This window comes from Nicotiana tabacum, chromosome 19 (assembly GCF_000715075.1).
Source record: "Nicotiana tabacum cultivar K326 chromosome 19, ASM71507v2, whole genome shotgun sequence".
Taxonomy (NCBI): Eukaryota; Viridiplantae; Streptophyta; class Magnoliopsida; order Solanales; family Solanaceae; genus Nicotiana; species Nicotiana tabacum.
In genome coordinates, this window is record NC_134098.1 from 118675729 (window position 1) to 118681296 (window position 5568).

General features: G+C 37.3%; 1 long non-coding RNA gene across 1 annotated transcript; it reads right to left on the reverse strand.

The window, feature by feature from the left end:
• Positions 1–260: 260 nt before the first annotated feature.
• Positions 261–5274, reverse strand: LOC107792211 (uncharacterized). The gene is made up of 2 exons (XR_012702921.1): positions 4640–5274; positions 261–558 (listed from the first exon to the last, which is right to left on the reverse strand). It is a non-coding gene; the product is annotated as an uncharacterized LOC107792211 (long non-coding RNA).
• Positions 5275–5568: the final 294 nt, after the last annotated feature.

A 5568-nucleotide genomic window follows, 5' to 3' on the forward strand; every position in this document is an offset into this window, starting at 1 on the left:
GAAGCAGGTCCTTATCAAAAGATCGGAGAGCGCGGTGTGGTGGATTTCTTGTGGGAAAGTATAATTTGCAGGTTCGGAATATCAGAAGAGATAGCATGCGACAATGGGTCATATGTCAATACCCAAAATCCACTATAGGTCGTGATGGCACCTAACGTCACCGTCAGGTAAGCCAACAGTGATTTATCAATTTAATTACTCATTTTATTACTTCCGAAATCATAGATTTTAATAAGGAAAGAGTTTTACACTTTTAAATCTGCGGGAACGTACAACCTTTGTAGTTTATAAAAGATTTGAAAGGTATTAATAATATACGAAACCATAAGCATCAGCTAGTATAATCCCAAAACCCGGTATCACAAGTGCATGAGCATTTTCTAAGAAGTACAATAATAATACAACATCTGCCCCGAATGTAAATAAGATAGCATAAAATAAATAGTACGATGGAAATTCGGTGGACTGCGATGCGTATCCTGGAATGTAGCTCACATAAAGTCTCCTCAACAAGTGCGCCTACGCGTCAAGATGATCACCAAATGAATATGTCATATCCTGCACATTTAGTGTAGAAGTGCAGCATGAGTACGTAAATCAACGTGTATCTAGTAAGTATCTAGCCTAACTCCGAATAAGTAGTGACGATGGGTCGACATTGACACTTACTAGAGGTCCAATAAAATAATATAAAAATTCATAACAGATAGGGAGTGCACAATGATAACGGGGTAAATCTGTAAGTTACATAATCTTCCAGATATTTACTTTAAAATATGAATTTTTCAATCTTGTATTCTACCTTAACGACTCAGAAAATGTCAAGTGCCAATATCAATGAATAAGGAACACCATATAGAATATCGAGCATCAATAGAAAAGATAATCTCGTGAATGTTCGGACTACCAGTGATATAACGCACGATTATGCTGAAGTCGTTCAGCCCAATCCAAAATAATGTGTATACTGTTGAGGGTCGAGGGACATGAACCATAGATGCATCTATTATACTGTCGAGGCGTTCGTCCCGCTCCACAAGAAAGGAAGGAAGTTATCGAATCACGAGACACATGCTTACAATACAGTACATGAGTACAGGGTGAATATAATCCATTGCCGTTTCTCAAATAACTAGAAAATAACCTAAGGTGATAAGGCTCGGCCTAACATATATGCATGTATTTCTAAATCAATTCAATTATAATTTCAATTAATTAAGCCAGTGGGATAGATTCAAGTATTTCAAATATTACATGGTAAAGTCTTAAATTTATCCGAACATAAACATGCTTTAGCTACGTACGGACTCTCGTCACCTCATACGTACGTGGCACCCACAACTATTAGCACATAATAATTACATCACCTAGGGGGTAGTTTCCCCCTCACAAAGTTAGACATGAAACTTACTTCGCTCCGAAGTTCCATAACCGGCTCCAACGCCACTCTAACACTCAACTCCAAGCCAAATATTCTGAAACTGGTCAATCAACGTGCAAATATATCAAAATATACCCCAATGCTTACAATTTAACAATTTATAATAATTCTCAACTCTGCTTGAAAAGTCAATAAAATCAACCCTCGGGCTCACATGCCCAGATTCTAAAATTTTTCGAAGATAAATATTACCCATAATATTACGAACTCAAATATATAATTTAATCCTAATTCCATGTCCAATTTAGTGGTAAAAATCCAAAAATACCAATTTTTAGGTTTTCTCTTAAAATCCCACAATTACCATAATTTTTTATGTTAAAATCCACATATAATCCATCTATTTCACTATCATTAGGTGAGAATTACTTACCTTGCAATGGTTGATGAAAATCTTCCCTTGAAGCTGTCTAAAAATCGCCCAAGCCAAGAGAGAATGAAAGAAAATGGGCCAAATCCCGTATAAAACCAAGTCTGCCCAGTGGTGCCTCGCACCTGCGGAACAGTAGCCGCTTCTGCGGTTCCGCAGCTGCAGAAACTCCCATCGCAGGTGCGGTTCCCACTACGCCCAGCCAGGTCTGCTTCTGCAGACACAAATACGCTCCTGCGGTCTCACTTCTACGGAGCACTGACCGCCCCTTCGGTCTTGCTTCTGCGAGGCACTGACCGCTCCTGCAGTCCAGCATCAAAGGCTCAGATTCCGCATCTGCGGTTCCTCCTCCTTTTCTGCGGATGAGCATCTGCGCGCCCAAACTCCGCACTTACGACCCTTGGCCCAGCTGGCCTCTTTCGCTTCTGTGGAAACCTCCATCGCGCATGCGTATCCGCACCTGCGACCAAACCACTGCAGGTGCGATGGCACAAGATTTCAACAGGTTCTTGCTTTTCCTCAAATCCAAATTTCAATCCGATTTTAATCCGTTTCAAACCCAAGGCCCCCGGGACCCCATCCAAACATACCAATACATCCCAAATCATGATACGAATTTAGTCGAAGCATCAAATCACGTTGAACAACATCAAAATTAAGAATCGATGACTGAAACCTTTGTTTAATCTTTCAAGCATTCAAACTTCGCCGAACGCGTCCGAATCACACTTAAACATCCCGAGATGACACCAAAGTTTGTATTCAAGTCACAAATCATGATACGAACCTATTCCAAGGCTCGGAACTTTGAACGGACATCGATAGAACCAAAATTCATTTCAAATCAAACTTAAGAATTTCTTAAACTTCCAAAATGCCATCCTGCCATAATAGGCGCCGAAATGCTCTCGGACCACCTGATACTCAACTCAAACATACGTCCAAGCCCGAAATTATCATACGAACCTATTTGAACCTTCAAATCTCGATTCCGAGGTAGTTTACTCAAAAGTCAAATCTTAATCCATTCTTCTAACTTAAAGCGTCTAAAATTAGAATTTTCCATCCGAATCAACTCTGAACTTCCCGAAATATAATTTCGACCGCACGTACAAGTCATAAAACATGAAGTGAAGCTACCTAAGGCCTAACACCATTGAACGATGCGTTAGAGGTCAAAACGACCAGTCGGTTCGATGGGCCACAGTTTATCGGCGCAAAAATTACAAAGTTCCTCCAAGATTTAAAAATAAAGAGGATCACATCTTCACCATTTTTCCCCAGCAGAGTCGCCAGAGTTGTCACACCTCCTTTGTTCCGAGGGATAGGGGAGTTTTTTCAATTAAAGTGACATTAATCGAAATGAGATTATTTATTTAATTAGAGTCGCCACCTTGGATAATTAATATGGTGTCCCAAGTCACCGATTTATTTTAAAATCCAAAATCGAGAAAATTGACTATGTGTTAAGTCCGCGAAACCAGAAGACAGGGTAAGGGATTCTGTTAACCTCGGAGAAGGTTTGAGGCACTCCCGGATTCCGTGGTTTTAGCACGGTTTCTTTTAATCATACCTGGCTCAATTAATTATTTAATTACTCATTTTTAGAACCTATGTACATTTTGCCTTTTAGCGCTTTTAATTATGGCGTTATGGATTTATCTTTGAAATCGATTACATGTGCGTAAATCTGTTTGTTCAGTGCGCTAAAATTATGTCACGCGTACATGTACACAATTTATCACGCTTTATTAATTGCTAAGATTATTCGGCCAAAGTCGCGCGAACGCGTACCTTGATTTATTTTTGGGATCAATAATCATGTTACGCGAACGTATACATAATCACGATAGTAAATTAAAAGCGTGCCTAAAGCATTCTAGGAATATTCACAGGTCGATTAATTTTCCTAGAGCTTGTTTGAGATTAATGTGATATCATGACTTATGGAGAGGAAATTATTTGGAAGTCAAGAAATATTTTAGCTATTCAATGTATTGATAAGTTATTCACACTTATAGATGTTTACAAGCGAATCCGTAAAGTTAAAGCGCGTCTACTAGTTGCCTAGCGTTTAAAATTAATTATTAAGGAGACTAAGTTGTAAAGTTATTTTAATAAAAGAAAATTTGATTTTTATTGAGGTTATTTGACTAAAAATAAAAATATAAAAAGTTGGGCCAACTTGTTATTTTAAAGAGTGGACAACCATTGATTTAAAAGGGAATGGGCCAACTATTTGAGTATTAAAACTGTTATATACAAAAATTATATAAGTTTTATACACTTTTCTGACTACCAAATGTAAATAGTTTCTGGAGCGCCCTAAAAGTGATAATACCCCATTTTTATACTTATAATTGGCATCCAACGGCCCAACTAATAATTTATGTGCTTAAAATATTCCTAATAGCTAAAAAAGATTTTCCTTCACACAAGTCAGTAGCTACAATTTGAAAACTACAAATTCATTAGTAAAATAATGCATGAATCTTTAAACAAATTAACAAAAGACTTAAAATTACTATATTTTCACCTAAATTTTCCATCATTCTCTTCCACCAATCAACCAATGAAGGATCAATTATGCTAAACAGAGCAAGATATATAGATTAACCAGTAAGTCTACGAGCACTTTAACTAGGTGGCATCCAAATCAAATTAAATTAAATTAAACCACAAGATTTCAGAATATTCATCAAGGCAAAACATTGAATTACAATAATCAAATATCAATTAAACTAAATATCACTCATCGGAAGCATCGTCAGAATCATATTATCAAAATCAAACTTGAAACTTAGAGGAGTATCAAGTAAGAATTGGACCTTTATTGATTACGTCCCAACTTTAAAGTTTCTGCAACTCAACAAACGGACCTAACACCCGCGACCACGTCGGAAAACAGTGTCGGCAAACTCAAACTCGACTCTCTTTGTGGTGGTTTAAGGTATGATTGGCGTTGGGTTTTGGACTGATTTACAGCTGAATTTGAGCTATGCTTTTTCACGTTTTTGGAGCTGATTTTACAGCGTTCTCGAGGCCGTGTTATTGCGTTTTTTGAACTGGAAATTCTATCTGGTTTTTGGTGATGTTTGGGCGATTTTAAGGAGGGTTTAGAGGTGATTTCGGAAGGAGAAGATGGTGGCTATTTGGACTGGTTCTCAATTGGTTTCGGGCTTGGTTTCAGGTGTAAAAGGGTCCTATTTCCATGGAGTTTAGGTGGTGTACTAATGGTGGTTAAGTAGCAACCATGGAGGAGAAAATTGTGGGTCTATTCTTGTGAAAAAGAAAGTAAAGCAGAAGCCGAAAGAGCTCTTCGCCCCCCAAAAAAGAAGGAATCTGTTCGGGTTCTCTTTCTCTCTATTGTCCCCTCCTTTAATGAATAATGAGTATATATATTTTTTCTATGTGAAGTGCTTGGTCAAGAAAGAAAGAAAAATGTGTGAAGAAAGTGTGTGGTTCCCACCCAACAATGAAAAAGGCCACTCTAAAATGATAAGATCGTCCCTCAAGAATCAATTCAAAAATAAAAAGGTGAAGGCACTTTGTCCACTTGTTACGTGCGTGCAATTGAGAATTTGTTAAAATATGATAAAAATGGAATCTTCTTCTTATCTTTTCTATTCATTTCATTTATTAAAGATAGAAGATTTGCAAAAAGCAACATCTAAAATAACTTACCATAAAACAGTATAACTAACTATAATTTTTTTAAAATTGTTTCACAAAACTAAACTTCCTAATATTAGATAAA